Genomic DNA, 15,304 nt, shown 5'->3' with positions numbered 1-15,304 from the left:
AAAAGGTAAAACAACCTACTTTTACAAAATATTTATAGCAGGGTGGCTAGGTGGCACAGTGAATAAAGCACTGACCCTGGAGTTAGGAGGACCTGAGTTCAAATCTGGCCTCAGACACTTAACACACATAATAAAACTAGCCATGTGACCTTGGGCAAGTCACAACCCCAATTGCCCTCCAAAAAAAAAAGGGAAAAAAAATATTTACAGTAGCTTTTTTTGTGGTTGCTAAGAATTGGAAATTGAGGGGATGCCCATCAAATGGGAAATGACTGAGCAAGATGTGGTATATGAATATAATGGAATACTATTATTCTATAAGAAATGATGAGCTGACAGATTTAAGAAAAATATGGAACAACTTAACATGAACTGATGTTGAGTGAAGCGAGCAAAATCAGGAGAACATTGTACACAGTGTCAACAATGTTGTGTGATGATCAACTATGAATGATTTAGCTCTTCTCAGCAATATAATGATCCAAGGCAATCCCAAAGGACTCATAATGGAATATGATATCCACATCAGGAGAAAGAACTGGTAGAGATTGAATGCAGATTGAAGCATACTATTTTCACATTTTTTGTGATTCTTTTTGGTCTGTTTCTTTTTTCACAACATGATTAATATGGAAATGTTTTACATGATTACACATACATAATCTATGTCAAATTGCTTAGTGTCTTAGGGAGGGGGTGGTGAGAGAGGGACGTAATTTGGAATTCAAAAATCTTAAAAAATGAAAGTTAAAAAATTGTCTTTACATGTAATTGGAAAAAATACTATGAAAAATATATATATCTATATATTTATACCACCAAATGTTCTAAAGAGTTTGGAGTAGAGCAGTAAGCTAAGGCAGCAAACAGGAGCAGAGAGCTGCCTACCTGTAAATCCAGGCAAGAGTCAGATGAATCCAGGCAAGAGCTGTCAGTGGTCAGCCTGCAGAAGAGAAGCCATGGGGTTTGGAAGTCAGTCTCAAGTTAAGATGAAAGAAGACTTGGGTAGTCTGTATTGATTGAGATTGTGACTTACTATGACCTAGGGGTGGATGTTGTTTGTACTTTCTGCTACCCCTTAAGGATGGTTGGCTTAAGGATGATTGGAAGCTAGCTTGGAGTAAGACTAAAGAAGACTTGGGTCCTCTATGTTGACTGATGAGATTGTGACTTACTGAATGGTATGTTTTTTTAAGATTATGTGGCCACCTTAGTAATAACGTTATGTTATATTGTTGTGAATGTTGTGCTTTGGTTTCTTGAATGTTATGCTTTAGTTCATTGCTGAATAAATAGTTCTAGTGAACGATGTGATTAGATCCTTAAAGTTATTCATAGCAGCAGTCCTCAGGAGAGTTGCTCATGATTGGCTTTACACTCCTTAACTCATTGATGGGTTTGAGGACTTTTGGTTAGCCTCAGCATGGGCTGTGGCCACTGTGCATACCACAGTTCTTGAAGAGAGGTGAGTGTTGGGTGAATGTGGACACCAAAGGTAGATGAACAGCCCTGAAAAGTGCTCAGCAAGCTCTCACACCAGGGAATCTAGTCCTCCCCAAACACCCCATATTCCCCCATGTGATTAAAACTTGTGAGAAAGATCTATGGTAGAGCATAGGATCTGCATCAATAAAAGAAATGTCTGCATTCAAATCAAATCCAGTCAAAAAGTATTTTCTTAACTCCTGTGTCTGGCACATGAGTAGGCTCATAGATCCACTAGAAAATGAAAGAAAGGATGTTATCATGCTATCATGCTGTGATCTTCCCAGTCATAAAGAAAAAGAACAGGGGAAAAGAGTCTGAGGATTTTTATCTGAAATTTAAAAACAAACCAATAAAATGTTTGGATGACTATGACCCAGCTACTGTATTTATGTTGTTGTGTTAGTATTCTAATCAATTTTGTGCTAAAAAGCCACATGCTGAAGTGTCAATGAAAATGTCACAGACCAATTTTTCATGGAAAAGAGAAACCTAATTAAAAGTGACTTAATTTCAACCTCTGGGAGTCTGAACAATGCCAGGAGTCCTTGAGTTTGGAGGGTACAAATCCCTTCAATGAAAAAAAAATTAAACCTTCTGTTGCTAGGGAAAGTTTTTAATATACCAGCAAGCAGTTCAAAAATCTGACCACTCTCTGTGTTTAGAATCCTTTGCTCAGACAGAAACTTGTATGCAAAACATAGGCCAGACTTTCATATACATATAAATATTTTTCTCCTGCCAGACCTATAATTTCACTGACATAGGGAAATCTCAACAAGGAAATTGTCTCTACCAATATAGAGCTGCATCTGCTAAATAATGTATAGCGTTAGAGAGTTTTTTGGGGCATTTAGAAGTTTAATGACTTGCCTAGGGTTACACAGTCTCTTTAATGTCAAGGGTAGGATGCATACCCAGATATTCCTGACTGCAAAGCCTGCCTTCTATCTACTATTCCATTCTTCCTTTCTAAAAATCCCTTCAATGCTCATCATATTAACTTACCTACCTACCTTTCTGGTCTGAGGTCACTTTATACAAACTATATTACAAACAGACCAGAGCATTAGCTGTTTCTTGATCTTTTTTGCCTTTCTGTACCTCCATATATTTCTACATGCTGACCACCAGACATGGAACACTCTTCCTCCTAACCTCAATCTGTTGAAACTTTTCTCTTCCTTTAAAGATCAGCTCAGATGTCGACTTCTTTATAAAGGCCTCCCTGATTTCTCCATCTGAAAGTTTTGTTCCCTGCTCAAATTCTTGAAGGGTATTTTATCTGGGTCTCTCCTTTACCCCATCACACTTGACCTTTTATTGTGTGTATTTCTTTGCATATCTAGTCTACTGGGTTTTTTTAAGTCTTTTTATGCTAGGATAATTGTAGAACCATACACATTTACATTTTTGAGGAGTCAAATTTAGTAGCCTCTATTGTTCAGTTATGTCTGGCTCTTCATGACCCCATTTGGAATTTTCTTGGTAAAGATACTGGTTTGTCATTTCCTTCTTTAGTTTATTTTACAGGTGAGGAAACTCAGGCAAACAGGGTTAAGTGACTTGTCTAGGGTCACATAGCTAGTGTCTGAGGTCAGATTCTAACTTAGGAGGCTGAATCTTCCTAACTCCAGGCCCAGCACTCTGTGCACTATGGCGCCACCTAGCTGCCCAGCTACTATTAAAGGACTATTAGAGGATTCGTCATCTCGAGGACAGGGATGAAATCTATGTAGTTTTGTCTCCTATTAGTGTTGATTAATGATGATTCTCAAAGAGCTTGAATTTCTATAAATGTTTAGGCCATAAAAATATATGCATGTACGCATTAAATAGAGTTTTGATGTAGTCTAATAGTAACAATCTTTTAAATATTTATAATCATCTATATTTCACAAAAACATTTCTATCCATTATCTTATTTTTAACCTTATAACAAACTTGTGAGGAGGGGAGGACATTATTTCCATTTTGCAGAAAAAGGAGAAAAAGACCCAGGTTTAATGACTTTACTGAAATTATACAGAGAGTATGTATGGAAGAGAACCATGACTTCAGGTCTTTAGAACATAAGCCTAGGGCACTTTCTGCTAATACTGATCTGCTGTATATGTCAGATATTCTAGGTCATTCTAGGTCCCTTAACAGAAATCCATTTTCTTTCCTGCATGCAGCTAGGGCGTACAATGGATAGATCACTGGGCCTGAATCAGGAAGAACTGAGTTCAAATCCAGACAATGACATTGCTAGCTGTGTGATCCTAGGCCAGTCACTTAATCTCTCCCTGCCTTAATTTTCTCAGCTTTCAATAGGTCATAATAATAGTACCTACCTCCCAGGGTTATTATGAGGATCAAATGAGATAATGTTTGGAAAGTGATTTAGCACAGTGTCTGGTTGTATGTAGTAGCAAGTGTTTAATAAATGTTCATTTTCTTTCTTCCTTGACAAAGTGGCTCTCAGTTGTTTTTGTTTGTTTATTTTTTTTCTCTTGGCATGGTATTCTTTTTGCTATGAAGAATCCTGACACACTGAGGGAGTATTAGAAGACCTGCAATGCAAGATTTCAAGTGTGAATTCTATATAGTTCATGGCAGAACTACACTTTTAAAGACCACACAGCCTTGGTTTTTACCTCTTTTCTCCTCACACCTTCCCTCAGGTTAAAAGGGAATTGAGTAATTTCTTATAATCTAATTCAAATCAAGGTGCTTATTTCTTACTGTGTACCTATCCCTGGGATGTTTGCATTTTAAAAGAGGAAATAATGTCTTAACTCACAGGAATGACTCTTTAAAACTGGAAACCTCTCCTGTTGGGGGCAGACTGATAGGGAAGAGTTATTGTTACTGTTGTTGCTTTCAGCTGGGTAGAAGGAAAAACATCTATTAGCATCCCCCAGGTCACATCACCTAGATGACAAAATATGTAAGAATAGTCCTGAATTTAGATTTGTTGATTTAGAAGCAAAAGGGACCTTAGAGGCCATCCAGTTCAATTCCCTCATTTTACAGACTAGGTGACTGAGGCCCAGAGAAGTTAAGTGATTTGCCCAAAATGACACACTTGGAGAAACCAAGATTCGAATTCCAGTTCTCTGACTCTAGATTCAAAGCTATTTTTCGCTGTTCCATGAATTCTCTTCCCTTTTGCTTTAACAAGAGCTAGTTTGTGGTCTCCTCCTTGAAATATAAAATAGCTAACAACTCCTTTTGTCTGCCAAATTACCTGGCCTCTTTCTCCCCTTTTGCACCTAATCCTTGGGCCTGCTTCCCAAGATAATATTTGCTTAAGTGCTTAAATGGTTTGAAACTAGTCCTCAGAATTTAAAAAATGTTAACCCAGGACTCCAAAACTAAAAACAAAATAGAAACAAAGTGAACCCCTCAAGCTGTCTTCAGGCTGGGGGCAGGGGACAGTTACATTACACTAGACAGCAGGGAGATTGAGGGGAACAAAGAGAGTTAGCTACCCTACCTTGAGTTCAAGTGCTGAGACCAAAAGACATGAACAAGAACAGCTGAGTGAAACATCCCTATCTAAGTAAGTAGCTTTGGACACCAGTATAAAATTGAGTGGCATATTGAGAACCCAGATGACTTGCTGAGTCAAAAGTAATAATGGCTAATCTATTGATAAAGCTTAGAATAAATTGAAACAGAATCAGCTGTCTTCAATACCCTTAAGACCAAATGGCCATTCCAAATCAAAACAAAAAGAAATTATGAATGTAGTGGAGGTTTTAGGAAAGCATAGAGAGCAGCAAAGATGATCTTAAATTGAAATGTTTTTTGAGTGCCTACTATTTGAGAGGTACCTTTGGAAAAACAGATCCCAGAACTCACAGTATAATGGGGCTAATACTTATAACAAAAGGTACTTTGGGGTCCCCTCCCACTCAAAACATCTCTGTTCCCATGAAATCAACGGTACTTTGGCACATCTTTTAAGAGGAAGGCAACACTGCTGGAAAGGTATTATTAGAAGCCAATGGAAATCCTGATTTGCAGAATGGCCCAGGTCTCACAGAACATGACACATCTGTTCTTATCCCCACCCAGTGGTCCTGGGGTGTGGTTTTGAAGGGAAATCCGATCAACTCTCTTTTTCCAGTGTTCCAGGGAATGTCTATCTGTTGTTCACAAATCTAGCCCATCCCTTTACTTTCCCCATCACCTCCATTCCAGTGGTTGAAACACTGAAAAGGCCAAAGGGGGAAAGTTGTGCTCATCTGTCACGGCTAAGCCCAGGTCTCGGTTTGAGTCATTGACTATTGAGTGACCAGATATGTCATTCTCAGTTCCCTCAGACCATTTCTCCATAGATTGGGGATTTGTGAGAGGCAATGGGGTAAGATGTAAGTCTGTATGTGTTTGTTTATATGTGCATGTGGGGATGTTGTGAGATGTTTAGGAGATTGTGTTCATAGGTACAGATTTAAGGTCTTTGATTTTCTATGTTAACTATTCTTTACTTAAAAGACTCATTCAGTGAGGTTTATTTCTAATGACAATTACAAATGATTTAAGTAAAATATGGGTACCTATGAATTAACTGATGAATTCTTTTATGATCAAAGTATACTTTAATTCTATATACATAACAAATTTGCAAGTTTTCAAAGAAATATCTGTGAAAGTCTGAGTTGCTGGGTACAATTCACAAAGATGAAATATAAATAAACCTAAAACTAACAAAGTACATATGATTCATGGAAAAATGTAGTCATAATCAATATAACAGTATCTGATATTTATGTGAATGAATGAATGAGTGAAAAATTATGTAAATGATTACAATGTGCCAGACACTCTGCTCACATGAAAGGACACAAATAAAAAAGGCAAGGAGTCGCTTCCCTCAAGAAGCTTACCTTCTAATTAGAAGACAGCACAAATGGGCGAATAACCCTTGTAAAGAGATTGTGCTTAGAGTCAATGGAAATAGGGATCCAAATACTTTGAGAGAGAGAACACTTCTCTCAGTCTTTTGTACTATTTACATATTGTCCAGATGTTTATCTGACCATTTAAATACCTTAAACATCTTATTTTTATTTATTTTTAAAAGTTGATATTTTGAACTTGTCAAACACCACCAAATAGGATCATTTTCATATATCAAAATGAGACAAAGAAGACTGTGCGTGAAACTGTGAATCTCCATAATGTTTATCTTATATGTGTGTATATGTATTCAAAATGTATGTATGTGAGGGGCGGCTAGGTAGTACAGTGAATATAGCACTGGCTCTGGAGTCAGGATGACCTGACTTCAAATCCAACCTCAGACACTTAACACAAAAACTAGCCATGTGACCTTGGGCAAGTCACTTAACCCCAATTGCCCTACTTTTCCCCGCTCCAAAAATCCAAAAAAAAAAAGTATGTATGTGTGTATTTGTTTATACACATATATATTTGTATATATATGCAAATATAATTAATTCAGAAAAGTTGAAGGTTTTCTGCTTCTTTGAACCTCCTGTTCTTTTCTATACATTTAAAAAATGCTTTATTGACTGTTCTCTCTCTCTCTCTCTCTCTCTCTCTTTCTTACTCTCTCTCCCTCCCCCCCCCACCCTTTGCTTCCTATTTTTCTCATCTCTCTCTCTAGACCTCCTATTCTCCCCAGATACCTTCTCCCTTCTCACAAGGGGAAACTGTTTCTTGTACTGAATAAGTACAGCCAAGCAAAAACAAAATCCACACACTGGCAACATTAAAAATGTACAAGATGTTTCAAAATCTTAATGTAGCTTTAAGCTATTAAAGCCTAAATCTGAACTAAAACTTTTTTTGTTTATTCTGCAGATCCAAGATATCACCTCTGTCTAGAGGTGGCAAGCTTCCTTTATTATCAGTCTACCTCCTACCCCTACCCTGGCCCAGTTTCTAGTTGCCTTCTACTCCAAAAAATTGCTGCTATAAATATTTTTGTAAATATGAGGTCTTTCCCTCTGTCTTTGATCTCTTAGGGGTATATGCTTGGTTGTGCTATTGTTGTCATTGTTGAGTCATTTTTCAATCATGGCTGAATCTTTGTTATGTTTAGGGTTTTCTTAGCAAAGATATTGGAATAGCTTGCCATTTCCTTCTCCAGTTCAATTTATAGATGAGAAAACTGAGGCAAATAAGGTTAAGTGACTTGCACTGGCTCAGATAGTTAGTAAGTGTCTGAGGTCAGATTTGAACTTAGGAAGATGAGTCTTTACTATTTTAGGCCCAGCTCTCTATCTACCTAGCTGCCCCAGTTGTGGTGTTACTAACTCAAAAATATGCACAGTTCAGCAGTATTTGACATAATTCCAAATTGCCTTCCAGAATAGCTAGACCAATCCACTGCTCTACCAACAGAGTATAAGTGTGCCTCCACACTTTTGTCATGTTTTCCCAATCTAATGGGTGTAAAATAGAACCTCAGAATAGTTATAATTTGTATTTCTCTTATTAGTAATAATTTGGAACACATTTTCCATTTAGTCATTGGTAAAATGCTTTTCTTTTTTTAAGAAGAGCTTGCTTATATACATCGACAATTTATTGGGGTAATTGTTGTTCTTTCACATTGATTAGTAAATCAGTTTGTTAAATATCTTGCTTATCAGAACTTTATCAGAGAAACTTGATGCAAAAACTTTTTTTTTTCTTAGTTAACTGTTTCCCTGATAATTTTAGGTGCAATGCTTTTGTTTGTGCAAAAGCTTTTCAATTTTTTTGTAACAAAAATTATTCATTTTAGCTTCAATGATGCATTTTATGCTTTTTTTGGTTAAGAACTCCTTGTCCAACAACGCTTTTATACTTATAAAAGTTACCTCTGATGTTCCTCTCCTATTTACTTGTGATCTTTGGAGCTTATTGTGGTACAAAATGTAAGAGGTTGATTTAAACCCCATTTCTACCAGACAATTTTCTAGTTTGTCAAGCAGGTTTGATATACTAGTGAATCCTTAACCCAGCAGTTATAGTGTTTAGGTTTATTGAATGTTTTGCCATTATGTTTGTTTTTGTCTGGATCTTGTGTTTCTGATCTGTTGTACTGATTGTCTGGTCTATTTTTAAACAAGAACCAAACAGTTTTATTGATTACTGCTTTGTAGTATAATGTGAGATCTGGTGCTGCTGGGCCTTCTTCCTCCCCACTTAATTTCTTTATTATTTCTCTTGCAATTCTTGACCTTTTGTTATTTTACATGTATTTTGTTTTTTTTTCTCTAGTTCCATAAAGTAAACCTTTAACAGTTTAATTGGTATGGCACTGAATAAATAAGTTACTTTAAATAGTGTTGTTATTTTTATTATATTACTAAAACTCAATCATAAACAATTAACATTACTCCAATTCTTTAGGCTCTTTGTATAAAGAGTATTTTATTTCTATTAAAAAAATCTGTCTATCTTGATAGGTTGACTCCCCAAAATTTTATATATTCTGTTGTTATTTTGTATGTAATTTCATTTTCTATCTCTTTTTTTGTGTTTTGCTGGTAATATATACAATGGCTGATGATTTATGTGGGTTTGTTTTAGATCATGTTACTTTGCTGAAATTATTAATGGTTTCAATTAACTTGAATTGAATTTATGGGGTTTTCTAAGGGGAATATCACATCACCTGCAAGAAGTGATCATTTTTATTCATTTTTACCAATACTTATTTCCTCACTTTTTCTTGTTTTGTTACTTAAACTAATACTGTTAGAACTATACCAAATAGTGGTGGTAGTGGATATCTTTATTCGGTCCTTGATCTTAATGGAAAGACATTTATTATTTTTTCATTACTTATAATGCTGACTTTTTATCTTAAATAAATGCTCTATCCTATTAAAAATAGTTCATTTGTTCATAGCTTTTCTCATGTGTATTTTAGAAGAAATGTATGCCTATTTTGTCAAATACTTTTTTCCTATATCTATTGATATGGCCAGGTGCTTTTATGACTTTTGGAATTAATATGATTTATTATGATTATTATTTTCCAAATAGTTAACCAAATCTGTGTTCCTGGCATAAATACAATTTGATCATAATATAAAATCTTTTAATGTGTTGCCATAGCCTCAAAGTTTTATTCAGTATTTTGGTATTGATACTCATTAGGTCTATTAGCTTATACATTGCTTTGTCTGTTTCATTTCTCCATGATCTGGGTATGTTGTTGTTATTCAATAATTTGTCAGTCATGCTTGAATCTTTGTGACTCTATTTTTGGGGCTTTCTTGGCAAAGATACTGGAGTGGTTTGCATTTTTTGTTCCTCCAGCTCATTTTACAGATGAGGAAACTGAGGTAAACAGAGTTAAGTGCCTTGCCCAGGGTCACAAAGCTAGTATGTGTCTGAGGTCAGATTAAAATTCACAAAGAAGAATCTTCATGACTTCAGACTTGGTACTCTAGCCACTGCACCTCCGAGCTGCCCTATGATGTACATATAAAGACCATATTTCTGTCATGGAATGTAGGATTTGCCCCCCCCCCCACACACACATTTTTCCTACTGCTAGTTGTATGACCATGGACAAGTCACTTATCCATTTTCAATTTTGTTTTTCTCCTCTACCCAATGTGGAGATTAGACTTGATGGTGACTGCTAAAATCTCTTCAAGCTTCAAGTCTAACATTTAATATTTGCAAATAATTTCTGTAATACTGAGGCATTGTTCTTTGAATATTTGCTAGAATTCACTCATAAACCTATCTCATCATATTATTTCCTTTGGGATTTCATGTATGGCATATTTAATTTCTTTTTTCCAAGATTTTAATAATTATATTTTTAATTTCTTGTTGTGTTACTCTAAATACTTTCAATTTTGTAAATATTCATTCATTTCCTTTAAGATATCAATTGTGTTCATCTATAATTGGGAAAAAAATATTTCTAGCTTCCTTGATTTCCATTTCATTTGTTGTGAATTTTGTTTTTATAAGATTACCACGATATTGGTAATCTTTTTTTTCTCTCTGTCTTTAAATCAGATCAATCAATAGTTACCTATTTTCTTATTTTTCACTTCAGATAAGCTCTTGGTTTTATTTATCAATTCAATGGTTTTCTTGCTTTCAATTTTCTTAATCACTTTTATTATTAGAATATCTTTTTGTGCGTGTGTGTTTACAGCTTATTTGCTTTTTTAAAAAAAATTGACATCCAATTCATTGATCTATTATTTTTCTCTTTTGTTGATGAAAGTGTTTAGTGATGTGAGTTTTCTCCAAAGAACTGTTTTGGCTGCATCCCAAAGGTTTTGGTACATTGTTCCATTGTTGTCATTTTCTTTAATGAAATTGTATATTGTTTCCATGACTTGTTATTTAACCTATTAATTTTGGGGTGATTAAATTATTTAACCTCAAACTGAAATGTTTTTTCTTCAAAAGTCTTCCAGGAATATAATTTGATTGTTGTGGCTAATAAAGGATATGCTTAATATTTCTGATTTTCTACTTTTGTTTGTGAGTTATGTCCTAATGCATGGTCAATTTTTGTAAAAGTGATTTACACAACTAAGGAAGATAAATAATCCTTTCTATTCTCATTCAGTTTTCAGCAAAGATTTAGGATATCACATTTTCTTAAGTTCTATTCAGTTCTTAAACTTTTTTCTTATGAGGGAATTGGAGCAACAAGTAATAGTGGGAATTAAGTGAATTCTTGTGATTTAATTCTGGTGCTAGCTCAGTTCCCTTTCTATTTACTTACCAATTTCTGTCCTGTGGGAAGACTTATATTCTACGGTGGCAATTGTGAGAGGACTTTGTTGCATTGTCTGAACTTAGCCTCGAACAGCTGGGAAGTCAGACGACCTCTACCTGCTGTTCAGAGACCCTTAACTAGGGACATAGATTATGGTGACCAGAAACCCAGTGAGATTCTAAGATTGATGTAAGGAGTTTTCTTACAATTACACATCTCGAGCAACTCAAATGTTTTAACTGAAAACTGGCCCCATATTGATCTATCAGTTATTGTTTCCATGTTCCTTTGATCGAATATAGCCACCTTGGGGGAGTAGGACACTTTTTTCCCCCTAAATTCAGTGAATTATACGTGTTTACTCTCCCACTGCCAACTTGGAAAGTCCCTAATCTTTTTTCCAATTAGAAATCAGATTACCTCCTGTTTTATTGCTTCTTTTAAGTTAATTGGCCTTATTTGGTTAATTGTTTTTAATGTACAATGATCTATCTCCACCTGTATTTGGGATCCAGTCTTAAGTTGATTTCCTGATTTGTTAGGCAACTGGCATATGTTGCTTAATAAATCAATATGCTCAGAAGCTCAACCTTTGCTTCCTTAGTCATATCATCTTTCACCAACCACACTTATTTATATTTTGTTAAATTTATGTAACTGAAGCAGGAAAACACCCTGAGGGATGGACAGGTAATAAATAGTATGTGTCTTCATAAAACCACTCCATTCCCTGGGTTTGACTTATTTAATTTCTTTTGTGACCCAGTAAAATATTAAGATTTTGAAAACAAACTTGACTCTTATCATCCTATTATATAATGCCATCTAAATCACTTTGACCTCCCTTATATTTTCAAAGAAATGTTATTTTATAGCTTTTCCTGTGCCTATAGTCATTCCTACTATATAGATAAAAAGTCGATTTTAGAAACCTTGCTTTAATAGATGGTTAAAATATTTTTTTCAAATCATGTCAGTTTTATATAAATCCTATCTTAATTGTTTGAGAAATTTATTTTCATTTAGAGTTATGATTATTAATGTGCTTATGAGATGACAGATCAATCATATGATCTAATACCATTTTAAAGATAAGGTAACCGATGCTTATATCCATGAAGTAACTTGCTTATGGCACACATCTGGTAAGTGTTTTAGCAAAGCAGTTAGTATTTCTAAATATATTGTTTCTGGGATTATTCCCTTCTCCCCCTCCACTCTACTGTCAATGTTTTTTTTTCTATCAGGGAACAAGCATTTATTAAGCATTTTAACTATGTACCAGTTTATACTAAATGCTTTATAAATATGATTTCATTTGATCTAGAGGATAGAGAAGTGAAGTTTTGGGGTTGGCCTAGTCCTGATTCAATCTCCCTGTTTCAGAACAAGTGTTTGGATCTCCTAGCATTTTGTTTTACCTCTTCAGTACATTTATCTTATTATATTGTATATCATAGTGACCCTTGTCTGTGTTTTATTTCCCTACTAGATTATAAACTCTCCAATGGCAGAGATTTTATCTTACCTAATCTTGGCATTTCCTTCAGTGGATACAGTAAGTATTGAATAAATATTCAAATGAAGTTGGGTGCTTGAAAAAAACATTTTGTAGTTTTTGAAGGCAGAAGAATTGAAGAATGAAAGGGGAAATGAGAAAACTTTATCTATTCATATATCCTGAAGCTTTTTATACTATGTCTCTGGACATGCTGTACTCCAATTTAGGAGATGGCCATTTTGGACATTCATCTCATGATGAATGTATCACCATTTTCTAACTCTGGGAACAAAGAAGGGAGTTCTTTTTTTCATTCCCCCCTTTTTTTTTGCCTTTTTGGAGGGCAATTGGGGTTAAGTAACTTGCCCAAGGTCACACGGCTAGTTTTTTCATGTGGGTGTTAAGTGTCTCAGGCTGGAACCAAACTCGGGTCCTCCTGACTCCAGGGCCGGCGCTTTTCTCACTGCGCCACCTAGCCGCTCCCTTTTCATCCCTTCTTTAGGGACAATCTTGGTCAGTATAAATATCCAATGTTTAGGATTTTTTGTTTGTTTTGTTTTTACATTTGCAATGTTTTGGTCATTATGTATTTGTTTTCTTTTCTTACTTTCATTCTTTTTGTTCATCTTACTTCACTCTAAATTCATAAGAATCAGTTAAAAAGATCCCTCAGAAGCTCTATCATTCAGCCTCCTTATTTTGCAGATTAAAAAATTAAGGCCTGATACCATGAAAATCGTAAAGGACACAGGAGGAGTTTGAACTCAGGTTCCTTCAGTCCAAATCCAGGACTCTTTTCTAATTGTTCTTGTGGCTTTTCCCATAGGTCCTCCTATGTTTCTCTGCATTCTTCATTGTTATAATTTCTTACAGCACAGTGATATTCTATCATATAGAATTTCCTAAAATCTTCAGTATGGTTTTAAGTTTCAGTAGCTATATAGTGTTTTGAGTCTTACAAAGCACTTTATACTAATTACTTATTTAACATATGGGGAAACTGAGACTGAGAAGCTAAGCTATTTAACCAGTATTATACCACTAGTGCATATTTGAGGCAGGATTTTAATTCAGTCTTCCTGAATTCAATTCCAGTACTTCCCAGTCAAAGCAGTATTCATCACAGATAACCTCCAACACAATTTATTTAGTCATTCTCCAAATGATGAATATCTACTTTTTTTTTTTTTTTTGCTTTTTTGGTGGGGGAAAGGCAGGGCAATTGGGGTTGTGACTTGTCTAAGGTCACATGGCTAGTAAGTGTTAAGTGTCTGAGGCTGGATTTGAACTCAGCTCCTCCTGATTCCAGGGCTGGTGCTCTATTCACTGCTCCATCTAACTTGCCCCAATGTCTATATTTTTTTTTAACCAGTTCTTTTCTATGACAAGAGTTCTGCTATGAAGTTCAATGATTTGCACATAGTCACATACCTAGTGTCTGTGACAAGATCTGAGCTTAGGTCTTCCAAACTCTAATTCTAGTGTCATATCCACTGTTCAACCTAGCTGCCATATCAGTCTGGTGCCAGTTCAGATGGTTTCAATCATTTAGGTCCCCACTAGAGCTCACACCTTTAAGAAAAACTACCAGATCTAGGAAAAAAATGCATTCGTAGCTAAAGTTAGAAATCTAATGTTAAAATGCCACTGGAATTGAAATCAGAGAACCTGGGTTTAGATCCTGACTCTGCAAGTCTGATCTTATGTAATTGCCTCTTTGAACCTCAGTTTCGTTATCTGTAAAATAAGTCAGGGAAGAGTTGTATTACATGATCTCTAAGGGTTCTTTCACCTTTAAATTCTATAAATGATACTTTCTTCCTCTTTCCCCAGAGATAAGGTTTGCAGTCAAGCAGTTTACCTTTCCAGATTTATTGGACACAATCTCCTGCCATTCACTCCAGTCAAACCAAAGTAACCTATTTGCTGTTTCATAAACTTGGCACTGGATCTCTTGCATGCCTTTGCACAGACTGATCTCCAACCCTGAAAGGTAGTCCTTTCTCTCCTATGCCTCTTAGAATCCCTCGCTTCCTTCAGGGATCAGAGCATATGTCATCTAGGGGAAGTTGTCTCTGATCCCTTTCAGTGATAGCATTCCTTCCATTCACTTCAAATGATTATGTCTCTATTTACATTCTGTATTCTCCAAATTGGATAGATAGTGTCACGGAAGCAACAAACATGAGCTTGGACAGACTTTGGGTGATTGTAGAGGATAGAAGGGCCCGGCACGTTATGGTCCATGGGGTCACGAAGAGTCAGATATAAATGAACAATGGAACAAAAATCATAGAACTTGGTAACTCAAGTAACATTAATGCAAAGAAAGGTGAGAGGTTGTCAATACTCTTGACCATTTGGATAAATTATAAGAACAACTGACCTTTTTCTAATTAGTTTAACATTTTGAGGGCTGCTTTAAATATTTACATCTTCAGTTTAGTATTTCATTAGGCAAGATCATTGGCTACTATTTAGTTTTGATGGCTTAATTGAATCATTTAACACTCTAATTGAAACCTCTAACCCATTTAATCAAGCCCTCACTGGAGTTACACAACATATCATTACAAATGTTTGTTATTGTGAGACTCAGAAATGTATTAGGC

The 15,304-nt window shown here is 35.4% G+C and overlaps 1 long non-coding RNA gene across 3 annotated transcripts in view; it reads left to right on the top strand.

The window, feature by feature from the left end:
* LOC138172590 (uncharacterized) overlaps positions 1-15,304 on the top strand; it is a 118,531-nt gene that overhangs the window by 18,584 nt on the left and 84,643 nt on the right. For all 3 annotated transcript variants that reach the window (XR_011171166.1, XR_011171168.1, XR_011171167.1), the window contains exon 2: positions 12,684-12,749. This is a non-coding gene — a long non-coding RNA (uncharacterized lncRNA). The remainder of the gene's footprint in view (positions 1-12,683; positions 12,750-15,304) is intronic.

This window comes from Petaurus breviceps, unplaced genomic scaffold (genome assembly GCF_028583685.1).
Source record: "Petaurus breviceps papuanus isolate PSGF00001 unplaced genomic scaffold, PetGlider_PUasm1.0 551, whole genome shotgun sequence".
Taxonomy (NCBI): Eukaryota; Metazoa; Chordata; class Mammalia; order Diprotodontia; family Petauridae; genus Petaurus; species Petaurus breviceps.
The sequence above is the reverse complement of the archived record's forward strand: the minus strand, read 5'-3'. Positions and strand labels throughout refer to the sequence as shown.